General features: G+C 36.5%; 1 pseudogene; it reads left to right on the forward strand.

The window, feature by feature from the left end:
• Positions 1–7478: 7478 nt before the first annotated feature.
• Positions 7479–12299, forward strand: LOC149544221 (TMV resistance protein N-like; annotated as a pseudogene).
• Positions 12300–12594: the final 295 nt, after the last annotated feature.

Raw genomic sequence — 12594 nt, forward strand, 5'->3', positions numbered from 1 at the left:
AAGAAAGTTTACCAGGTCTGAAATGTGTTAATATGGATTTTTGTGAAAGTTTTACGTATGAAAAATAAAAGAGAGTGAGTTTTGTGAAGAGTGGGACGGAAAACAAAAAGAAGAAATTAGAGCTTGTGAATACTGATGTATGGGAACCAGCTCAAGTATCTTCCCTTGGTGGATCTCATTATTATGTTACATTTATTGATGACACAACTAGAAAAGTATGGGTTTATTTCCTTAGATAGAAATCTAATGTATTTCAAACTTTTAAGAAATGGAAATGCTTGGTTGAAAATGACACTGGTAAGAAATCAAAGTGTCTTAGATCTGATAATGGTGGTGAGTATTGCAGTCATGAATTTGAAGATTATTGCTCCACTAATGCTATTCATATACAAAAAATTGTTCCAAGGACTCCATAAGAAAATGGAGTGGCTAAATGCATTAACAGGACTATAATGGAACATGCAAGGAACATGAGGTTGCATGTTGGGTTGCCCTTACATATGTGGGTAGAGGTTGTCAATACTACTGTATATTTTATTAATAGAGGGGCCTCTACTCCTTTGGGTTGTGATATTCGAGAGGAAGCATGGACTAGTAATAAGGTGAGTTATTCTTTTCTCAAAACCTTTGGTTGTGAAGCATTTTCTCACATAGATTTTGAAAATAAAACCGAGCTCGAAGCTAAGTCAAAGAAATGTGTATTTTTTGGATATGGCATTAATGAATTTGGTTATGAGATTTGGAATTTTGAAAATTAGAAAATTTTAAGAAGTAGTGTTGTCATATTCAATGAGAATGTGCTATACAAAGATCTATTGCAGCAACACGAGAAGAAAGTAGATGATTATGTAGTGCTGGATGATACTCTAAAAGTTGATGTTCTAGCCATTCCTCATGATGTGCATCAACCACAACAAAAAATACCACATAGACTAGTGAATGTTAGACAGTCAACAAGGTAGATTAGACCTCCACAAAGATTTTCTCCCTTTTTGTATTCTATTTTACTTACTGATGCTGGTGAACTTGAAAGTTATGATGAAGCCATGTAGGTGGATACTAAGATTTAGTGGGAGTCTACAATGAAAGATGAAATGGACTCTTTGCTAAAGAATGAGACAAGGATTTATGCAAGTTGCCTACTGGTAAAAGAGCTTTATAGAATAAGTGGGTTTACAAGTTGAAAGAAGAGGAAAGAGGTAAGAAAATATTTAAAGCCAAGTTAGTTGTAAAAGGATTTGCATAGAAAAAGGGCATTGATGTTGATGAGATATTTTCTCCTGTTGTTAAGATGACTTCTATTCATACTATTTTAAGTCTTGTGGCTACTAAATATTTTCATTTAGAGTAGCTTGATTTTAAAACAACCTTCCTTCATGGTGATTTGGATGAAGAGATATATAGGGCTCAACCCAAGGGATTTGCAGTCAAAGGCAAGAAGAACTCAGTGTGCAAATTGAAGAAAAGCCTATATGGTTTAAAGCAAGCATCTCAGCAATGGTATCTAAAATTTGATAGTTTTATGCATGAGCATGGTTACAATAGGTGTCATTCAGATCACTATGTTTGCTTTAAGAGATTGGATGATGATAGCTACATTATTTTATGTTTATATGTTAATAATATGCTTGTAGTTGAGTCTAACATCGATCACATTAAGGGGCTGAAAGACCAATTAGCACATGGATTTTCTATGAAGGATTTGGGGGTAGCAAAACAAATCCTTGGTATAAAGATTTGCAAAAATAGGAAGAACAAAACATTGATGCTATCTCAGGCTGATTATGTTGAGAAGGTGTTGCAATGTTTCTCAAAGGATAATGCTAAAGCTGTTAGTGCACCTTTACCTAGTCATTTGAAGTTGACTAAGGGGATGTGTCCTAAGACACAAGAAGAAGAGGATAAGATGTCCAAGATACCTTATGCTTCAGCTATAGGAAGTTTGATGTATGCTATGGTATGTACTAGGCCATATATTGCACATGCAGTGGGAGTTGTTAGCAAGTATATGAGTCATCCAAGAATCGAGCATTGGAATGCAATCAAATGGATTCTCAGATATTTGAGATGAACATGCAATAAATGTTTATACTTTGGGGGCTGTACTACTAATTTATAGGGCTATGTTGACTCAGATTTGGTAGGGGATATTGATACCAAGTAGAGTACTGTAGGTTATGTCTTTACTATTGGTGGAACATCCATGAGATGGGTTTCTAGGTTACAAAAGGTTTATGTTTTATCCATTATAGAGGCAGAGCATGTAGCTGCTATAGAGGCAGCCAACGAGATGATATGGTTTCAGTTCTTCTTGAAAAAATTGGGACATCCTCAAAAGGATAATTATTTGTTCATAGGTAGTTAGAGTGCCATTCATCTTACAAAGAATTCAGCTCTGCATTCCAAGACCAAACACATATAGTTGCGGTATCATTTCATTTAGTCAATTTTGGAGGATGGACAATTAAAGCTAGAGAAGATACATACAAATGACAATCTAGCAGATATGTTAACAAAGGTAGTAACAAGGGACAAGCTAAACTCCTCTTCAACCTCGGTTGGTCTTCTAGACTGACCATAAATAAATGAACAACAGATTCAAGGGTGGTTTGATCCAATGGGAGCCTCATGGAGTAGTGGCATAACTACTGGATTAGTCTCTAAGTGGGAGAATGTTGTTTAGTGTAGAACCTGATTAGTCCCCAAGTGGGAGATTGTTAGTTTGTGGTGACTGATTAGGAAAGTACTATACGTACTTCATAAATTCTTTGGGGCTCGGGGCATTGCCCTTAATTTTTTTTTGATAGTATTCATATATTTTCCATTCATAGATTTCCCACTAAAGTAATGGCTAATATTAACCAATTTATGGCTGACATGTATTAACCCTAAAGCAATTTAATACTTGTATAAAGGGCTTAGGGTTAGGGTTGTTAAATAGTTGTGATGTGAAATAGGTTCTTGTGGTAGTATTGAGCTATAAGGGATTATGGATTGTAATCAGGTTGTAATCACTGGATTGTAATAATATCGGACTTGTTATTTGGTGGATGTAGCCCAGGGATTGGGTGAACCATATTAAATCTTGGTGCCTTATTTTCTTTTCTACGTGATCTATTATTTTTTGTTATTGGTTATATTTGCATATAATTGTTATTTCTATCCATGGTTTAATCTTAACATTGAAGAGGTATGTGAAAATCTTAGAAGATCTATATAATTATCTAGTTTCAAATTTGTAAAGTATGATACACTAGATAATGATGGGAAATAGATAAGAATTGACACGTTAGTGAGAATCATGTCTAATCTTTACGAAGAACAACAAGACACATTTTTGCAATGGTATAGGAGTAAATTTGTTCCTAAATAATTTTTTTTTTTGAAACTACAAAACAAAGAGGAAGTTGTAGCACAACAAACTGAGTTGTTGTGGAAGATCATTTTTGGATTATCTACAAAGATAGTGGAGAGAGACACTGTAAACATCAAAGATGATTATATTAGTGGAGAAAGCTTAGGTGTGTCGATTCCACAAGGTAGAATGTCCCTTGTACATGCCAACACCCCTAACGCTTCAGAGTTGAAGCAATAAAAGCTCACAGATACAGAGGTAGATGGTGAAGAGAAAGATAATAAGATTGTTTTAGCACCTCATATTGAGGAAAGAAAATAATAACATAAAGATTAATCAAGTATGACTATTTTTGTCTCAAGAATAGTTGTACAAGCACAACTAAGTAGTGAAAACCTTCACCAACTCTTTAGTAGTTTTGAGCAGCAACGCTCCTTCATCAAGCAGGAAAAGTTCATTAAAAGATGTTTCACCATATATTGAGGTTTGTATGGATGAAATCATTGAGATGTCACAATTGGATTTGAAAAATATCACCTTGGAGAAAGAAATTTTTCTACAAGAATTTTTGGTGAAGAAGAAGAGACAAGAAGGGATAAGTAGAGAGCACTAGAAGAAATAGGTACTACATGATGTAAATCATATTTTTGTTGATCCTTTTGACATTCAAAATTTTGAATAAGATGCACCAATCATCAACCAGCTTCTAAATATAGTTGATAAAGTGAATGATTGTAGTATGGAGTCAAATGAAAAACTAATGGATTGGTCTACTAGAAGGTTTGAAACTAAGAATGTGGACAAAATGTCCATAACCATTGTCGAGTAGAAAGTAATATCATAGGAGAAAGTACAGGTTATGTTAGAACTAATTCAAAAGTTACAACATTTGTACATAATTCTCTAAGATGTGCCAATATTCACTAATCATATTCAAGCACAAATAAATCAAGTTCAAGTTAAGATAAAGAGAGCCAGTAGTATTATTTCTGAGTTAGCAAGATCAAGCAATGATCACTAAAATATTCTACTGAATACTCAAGGCACATTGGTCAAGCTTCAAGGAGCTAACAACAATATGGGATCTAAATTGATCTCTATTTAGGCAATGATGATACCTCATTTGGAGGTCATGTAGAGAGAAATGAAAATAGCCTAGGATCTTATCATTGAAGATCATGATCTTTTAGTGGCTGATAGTTTCATTGATTTAGTTGTAAGACTTCAATTTTAGAATCAAATTTTGGAGGCAGCAAGAACCACATGGGATCATGCACTATCCATGATTACTAGAGTTCATAAGAATTCATTGAGAAATATGGATTACTTCCACCCATTCCAACCTAATAGCAGTGACATCAATGTTCAAAAAGTAGGCGGAATGAGATGTCAAAGGGATAATGGGATTTCAAAGGGGGCAATATAGATTTGAATAAAGGTGAAATTAATTTATTATTCATTTTTGTACTGTTTATTCATTATTCATTTGTATAAGTCATAAGACTTAGTATGAGAGCTCATTATTGGATTGTATTGTAAAGATGTAAATATCACAAAGTGTTTTTTTTCCACTAATGTCAAAGGGGAAATTGTTGGTATCTCTAACCATTATTGCCTAATAGTGTCAACCACTCAGTCATTTACAAGATAAAATCAGACGGTCATCACTACAACCAAGCTACTTTATATAGGCCGAGTCATGTACATAAACAAGTATTTATTGAGCTCTATAGGAGCTAAGTAAGTTATTGTGCCTAAGTATTTTCTATATGAGTCAAGCTCATTAGTAACCAAGAAAGTATCAATGATACAAGTTTTGAGCTACATATTATGTGTCAAGCACAATACATGTTGTGCACTAGAAGAGAAAATACAAACCGAGCAACAACAATGTCGAGCATCAAAATACAAAAAAGACCAAGCAATGCGAAGTTTACATAAAAGTCAAGAATGGGATAGAGTTTGAGGTAAAATATTTTTTAAGCCGACTTAGATGGAACATTTTAATTTTGTAGAGGTTGTTACAAAAAAATTAATACATGCAGAGGTTGTTATGGAATATCAACACGATGTCGATCGTAGATCCCTATGTTGTGTGTTCAACAATCAAGATGAAGAGGTAAAACATGGAATCCTATGGAAAATTCTTTAGAAATTTGTTTAAAAGGAATTGATCTTAACCTAGATTGAAGGTATGTGAGGTAAGAGAAAGAGCAGAGAGGTGTATGCATGTGAACAAGGAGTAATATGCAAGTGAAGGATTGAGATCCGATCAAAAGTTAGTAAAGGTTTTTGTTATCATTTAATAGAGCAACTTACCTATGCATAGTAGTGAAGTGAAAGGGAAAGACAAGTAATACCATATTAGAGGAGAGGATCAGTTAGTAAGGAGAAGACTTGAAATTAGCTTGCAAAAAAAATTGAGCATGTCAGGTACTAAGTCAGTCCTAATCAACTTGAATTAGAGTAAATCTCTTAATAGAGTGGCCTTAATAGATCTTTGTAAATCTCCTAACAAAGTTCTTACTTTTTTGTAAGTGTTAGATCCTCTGATAGGGTGAGACCAAGCAGTCTCTATAAGCCTTTAAAATCCTACTCTATATAGACAACTTGTTGGTAGCTTGGTTTATCTAACTCATTCTAGACTAGACACTTATTTTGTAGTCAATCTGGTATCTTGATTTATGCAGGAACCTAAAGAAAGTCATTGGATGGCTGGCAAGAGAATTTTGTGATATGTTCGTGGAACAATGCACTATGGCATACATTACAATTACAAGTCCCCAATTTCTTTGCTTGGCTTTATAGATTCAGACTAGGGCGATAATATTGATGATACAAAATCTACTTGAGGCTATATTTTTCAGTTTGGCTCAAATCCAATCACATGGAGCAACAAAAAACAAACCACTACATCACTATCTTCATGTGAAGTAGAATAAAGAGCAGCAAAAGAAGCAGGGAAAGAAGTAGTTTGGCTTTGACATCTTTTATGTGAGCTTGGCTTTGCACAAAGTTCAACTACTACTTTGTATTGTGATAATCAAAGTACTAAACAAGTTGCAAGCAATCTTGCTTTTCATGCTAAACAAAGCACATTGATATTAATGCTCACTATATCAGCGATCCTATTCAAGAAAATATTGTTAATCTTCAATTTTGTCCAAGTGAAGATAAAACAATAGATATATTTACTAAGAGTATGCTTGAGACTAAATTTCTCAAGCTATGGAGTACACTCGGTATGATTGGGGTAAACATTAAGGGGGCATAGTCATAAAATGTTCCCCTCTTCCCCTCTCCTTTGTATTTTTTTGTACCAATTTTAAGGGGGGTGTTAAGATTGTCTAGAAGAATCTAGAGAAGAGACTTCTTAGAGCCTTCCATTGTACAGTCCAAATTAGATGGAAAACATTCTAGGATATAAAATACTCTAGAAAAGGAGTTTCTAGATTTTGGTGTGACATGTATAAATATGTGGTGTGCACATACAAGTTGTGCATTGCTAGAAGACATTTTAAGGTCTGATATATGTAAGCAAGCTAGATTAATATTTTATTGTTTATCAGCTATATATCTCTATTTTGCCTTGCTTTCTAAATTACAACAGTTATTGCTTTGATTTTATGTTGTTCATGACCTGTTTTAACATAAGCTCTCGGGTAATGTACTAACTATTGTTATGCATCCTTCCATGAACATGCAAAATTCTGTTATTCTATTTCTTATTTCTCAATTTAAAATGATAAAATAATACATTGTTGAACAACACAATTCGACTTGTTTTGTTTGTCTCATTAACTAATATCGTCGGCATTTTTACACCTATACGTGGATATAATATACTTTAAACATCATAAGATTTGACTGAGTTGTTTCATTTGAACCAGGGACCTCGAAAACATCGGGAGTTCTCGAAACCTTCGTCAGCTCCCTTTCAATGGTTGAGCAAACAAGGGAAGACTTGCTAAAGTACAACGGCGAAGGGAAATAGAGATTGCTGATATTTTCGGTAAACTCCAATAGAGGGGGCTTTAGATTTACAAAATTCTGATCTCACGCAATCTTAAACCGCTCGTCCGGATATTCTGTGATAAGAAGTTCTTCGCCTGTTGTTTTGAGTTCCATGGCGTCGACTAGTGCTTCTTCCTCTACAAGATCTAAACTTGGAAAAGCTTTCGAGGGAATTACCCCGCCATATACACAGGCATCATCGTCCAAAGGGCCCTGGGATGTCTTCATCAACCATTATGGAGAGGACGTGAAACACACTCTCGCCACAACTATCTACAATATTCTCCATCGTACAGGACTCCGAGTCTTTCTCGATAAAGAATCCCTTGAAGCCGGCGATATAATCCCCACAGAAATACAAGAGGCAATGTGTACCGCTTCCGTTCACATTGCGATATTTTCCCCAAACTATGCACGATCCCCATGGTGTTTGGCAGAGCTATCGTTTATGCTCAGAACCTGTACCAAAATCATTCCCGTCTTCTATCACATTGACCCTTGTGATCTGCGTTGGGTGGCTCATGGAAAAGGATGCTATGCCTCTGCATTTTCTTTACATGAAGAGAAAGGTTATTATACGTCAGAAAAGCTCCAGGAATGGAAAATGGCACTGGAGAACATTTCTATTTACTCTGGCTGCGTTGTTAACAGTAATTGGTGTGTATCGTACTTACCCTTTCCGGTCATGCTTATTCCAGCTCATGTTTCTCATCTCTAAATAATAATTTTCAATTGAGTTAGGGTTTCTGTTATCATCCTTTCCATTTTTCTCACTGTGCCAAACATGCACATTTTGTAGTGACGAGGGGAAGCTGTTAAAGGACGTTGCAAATAGAGTATTCAGGACGCTGAGGAAAGTGCCGCTGGAGGTTGCTAAACATCCAGTGGGACTCGATCGCATGGTGGGGGAAGTGGAAAGATGTATTCTTCTTGAATCTGGCAAGAGTGATCACAAAGTACAAGTCCTAGGGATCGTCGGAATGGGCGGAGTCGGTAAAACCACTCTGGCAACAGAGTTGTACAACCGGAAATTGTCCTCCTTCAACACCTGCAGCTTTATATTTGATATCCGTGATGCCGCAAGCAAAAAATCATTGTATAAAAAGCAGAAAAAACTTCTCAACGACCTTGATGTCCATAGTCAGGACTTGTGTTTTGACCATGTAGAAGAGGGCAAGACAATTTTGGCAAGTCGCCTGAGATCTCTGTGTGCACTCATTGTGCTGGATGACGCAGATCATGAAGAGCAATTGAATGCTCTGTTACCAGCCATGCATAGCCTTGCATCTGGCAGTCTGATAATTGTTACTTCCCGTGAATCGGAAGTCCTTATAAAGTGGGGCATCTCTTCCGATGCCATCTATAAAATGAGTAGGCTTAATCAGCACCATGCCAAGCAACTCTTCTGCTGGCACGCCTTTTTACAGCCTCATCCAGAAGAGGGATTCGAGGATCTAGTGGAACAGTTCTTGGATGTTTGCAGCGGTCTACCTTTGTCTCTTAAAGTACTCGGAAGACAGGTCTACACAAAATCCAAGGACTACTGGAAAGCCCAACTTCATAAAATGTCAAGGATATTGCCTCGGGATATTAGTCTTAGGCTTAAAGTTAGCTACGATGCCTTAGATGAACATGAACAAGAGATATTCATGGATGTCGCGTGTTTCTTCATTGGAGAAAAGGTCAGTGTAGCTCTTGCTGCATGGGACGGATCTGGCTGGAGCGGTCTTCATGGCTGGGAATCGCTTGTCAACAAGTGCCTCGCCAATCTAGACCAACATGATTGCATAACAATGCACGACCATCTAAGGGATTTAGGAAGGGATCTGGCATATAATCACTCACCTTCTCGTATGTGGCATCAGGAACACGTTGTCAACACTCAGAAACAAGCTGTGGTGAGCTCTTCTAGTTACTTTCTTTGATCAATTCTATACGCACCTACTGCTTTATTTATTTATTTAAAATCATTAGAAAAAATAACATACTTGAATTGAATTCAACATACATATATCTGTGATATTGCTATCAGGATTTAACTGTGTAGTTTTTTGAGTTAGGCTTAAGCTTATCAATTGATAAGGAGGAGATGCTTTTTGATAGTTAAGCATGCTTGATCTGGAGTAGTACTGGCATAGCTGACCTCCCGTGAAGTTGCAGTGCTTCACCTATGTGAGCAACACCTAGATCCAATGGGTGCTAAGTGTTCCATTTATTGTCATGAGAGATGGATTCGTGTGAATCAGTATTCGTGAAACATGAGTCAATAAGTTTAACTAAAATTACCACAGAGTTAAATCATGATAGCAATATCACGATTTGACTTGCCATGGAAAAACATCTGCTACTTTCTCAATTGGTGAGCATAAGGGGCTTTCTAATGAATGGTTCATAAAGCACAACACTTGGCAAAAGTTTTGCAAATGGAGTTGCAAACAGAGTATGTTTAATCATGGAGGAAACTCTGTGGTTAAGTGCACTTGAGCTGGAATAGTACTAGGATGAGTGAACTCCTGGAAAGTTCCCATGAGCATCACCTAGATCACACGTGCTAAGCGTTCCATTTATAGCTACACAATTAAATCCTGATAGAAATATCACAATTTAACTTGCTGTGCAAAAATATCTCCTATATATCTTTTATCTATTTATAATACAATTGAATTTAACATACAAAAATATGTTATATATAGGCATTTTGTTTAAATCGTAATTCATCTCAATATCGAAATTTTATTCCGACCACTGTCAAACAATTAAAAAAATATATATTCTGTAAAGGTTGCAGCTTTTAAAAAACAACAGTTCTTTGCATCACCAGAAATAAACATCCAAAACTAAAATGTCAACAAATTAGAAACAACATGGCAGTTGATTAACGTCTGTTACGAGCATTTTACCACTTTGATTTTAAAATTTCAATCTTTTAACTCAGGTTGGTATGCACATTCGAGGAGTGAAATTTACAGACACGTCGTCCTCTTTCAAAATGCCGAGGCGCCCAAAATATGTCTTGCATGGTTTAGAGCTTCTGATCGACAGTACATATGGATTTGCCAAACAAGTTGTCACACCGTCAGAAAATCTTGTCTGGCTTCGTGGGATTGGTTTCCCGATCAGAAAACTTCCCTCCTGGCTCTCCTTGAGAAACATGAGAATTCTAGAGCTAAAGGATGCTTACCATCTGGAGGAATTATGGGATAATGCAGTTGTGAGTATTCTTCTTTAATGGTTTTCTATAGATGCAGTTAAATTATTCAAATTGTAAATATTGCATTCTTTTTCTTCCCTCAACTGAAATGAAGCTGAACATTGTTTCTGCAGCCTCCATTGCACTTGAGGGAATTGACTATTAGCAAAGGATATCAGCTGCATAGGTTTCCAACGTCTATAGGACACCTTAAAGATCTGAAAAAGATAACTGTCAGTTGTTGTCATAAAATGAAGAATCTTCCAAAGGAGTTTTGCTCTCTCGAATCATTGGAGCATCTAGAATTGGTGGATTGTGGAGGGTTATATTCACTACCTAGCAGTTTCGGTGTCCTGAGAAAGCTTCGGTATATTAGCCTGGCCTCATGTAATGCACTGTTGACGTTGCCAGATTCTTTTGAGCACCTAATACACCTTCAATATCTTAATTTAGAATTTTGCTTGTGGATCCGCTTCAGGCTAGACATGCTGGGAAACATGAAAAAGCTAGAGTATTTAAACTTAAAGGGTTGCAGAAGTTTGAAAGAACTACCTGTTTAGATCACAGATCAATTGCGGTTGAAGAAGCTTCCCAATCATAGTGCTCAGGAAGTCAAACTGGAAACCCTAAAGATAGGGAGCAGGTTTTTAAAATCTTTGCCGGACTCCTTGTGGAATCTACACATGCTCAAGTTGATAGATATAAGTTCCACACAAGTCTCAACTATATCGATTCCGCAAGATTGCTGTCCCAGACTCGAAGCTCTCGCTTTATGGAAGAATCATCATCTTGAGCATATTGGATCCATCCCGGCTTCAGTAAAGAGCCTTCTTGTGTGTTTTTGTAGGAAGCTGAAGTGCATAGCGAATAGTAGCAGTTTGGCAAACCTTCGACTTCTATATTTTATCAAATGTCCGCAGTTAAATGAGATCCCAAGTTTTTCAGATAGTGTGTCCTTGTACAAGATTGTTATAGATGAGTGCAAGAAAGTTGAGAAACTGGAAGGCCTACAAAATGCGATATCATTGCATAAGTTGATAGTAATGACTTGCTGGAAGTCCCAAGGTATACAAAGTCTGGATCGTATTGATAATAAGGAAACCGTAAAACTAATTGCAGAGAACAGATCGGCACTTTACCCGTGCATACAAACTATGAAGGTAATCTAACCATTAGCTCGTAAGAAGATATTTAATTTGATAAACTATTGATTTTAATGAGTTGGATAATTTGTTGCAGGAGTGGCCACGGGATATGTTAATAGGAGGAAGGGCTGTGTGTGGTGCGCACTCGATGATGGAGTCTCTTTCGTTTCCCAACGTGACCACCATTCGAAGGGGAAGATGCTGGTCGTCACGGGACGGTTGGAAGCCCCATATTCACAACGCGGGCGCGGCTATCATATGCTTCATTACATCTTATAGCAAAGCGTTTCTAGATAATCAACCGGAGGTTTGGAATCGTGAGAAGCTTAAAACGTATTACGGAAATTCAACTGACATAGATGATCATTCCAAGAGCCTTAAAACCTGTCACAGAAATTCAGATTGCACTCTCTTAAAAGTCGGTAAGAAAGAGGGAAAATGGGTGTATGTAGCCTTATACACACGTGGTTCTAACCTCATGAACAATGATATATACAACTACTTTCGACATTTGCCACATAGAAGAGTGTTAGTAGTGGGTGAAGAAGCGAGCGTGGTACAGGCATTCACTCAATTTTGGAACCTGTTTATGTGATATTTTGAAACCTGTTTATGAGATAATTTTGGATTCTGCCAATGCAAAGTAAATGTTCTTTTTATCTTAAGTACCATAAAAAAATTAGATTTTTTGGGGGCGTTCGTAGATTATAGAACAGAGTATCAAATACAAAGACTAAACACCACAAAAATAAACAAGAGCTGCAGCGCAGCATAGTTCCTGTCAAGTAGGAATTGTGTATTAAATTACAAAAGACATGATAGTAACTTAAAACTGAGTGATGTTGGTAGAACTTTAAAGAAATGAGAGTAAGAAAAATACAACACAATAC

Source organism: Cupressus sempervirens, chromosome 8 (assembly GCF_028749045.1).
Source record: "Cupressus sempervirens isolate cs-2001-9-10 chromosome 8, ASM2874904v1, whole genome shotgun sequence".
Classification (NCBI taxonomy): domain Eukaryota; kingdom Viridiplantae; phylum Streptophyta; class Pinopsida; order Cupressales; family Cupressaceae; genus Cupressus; species Cupressus sempervirens.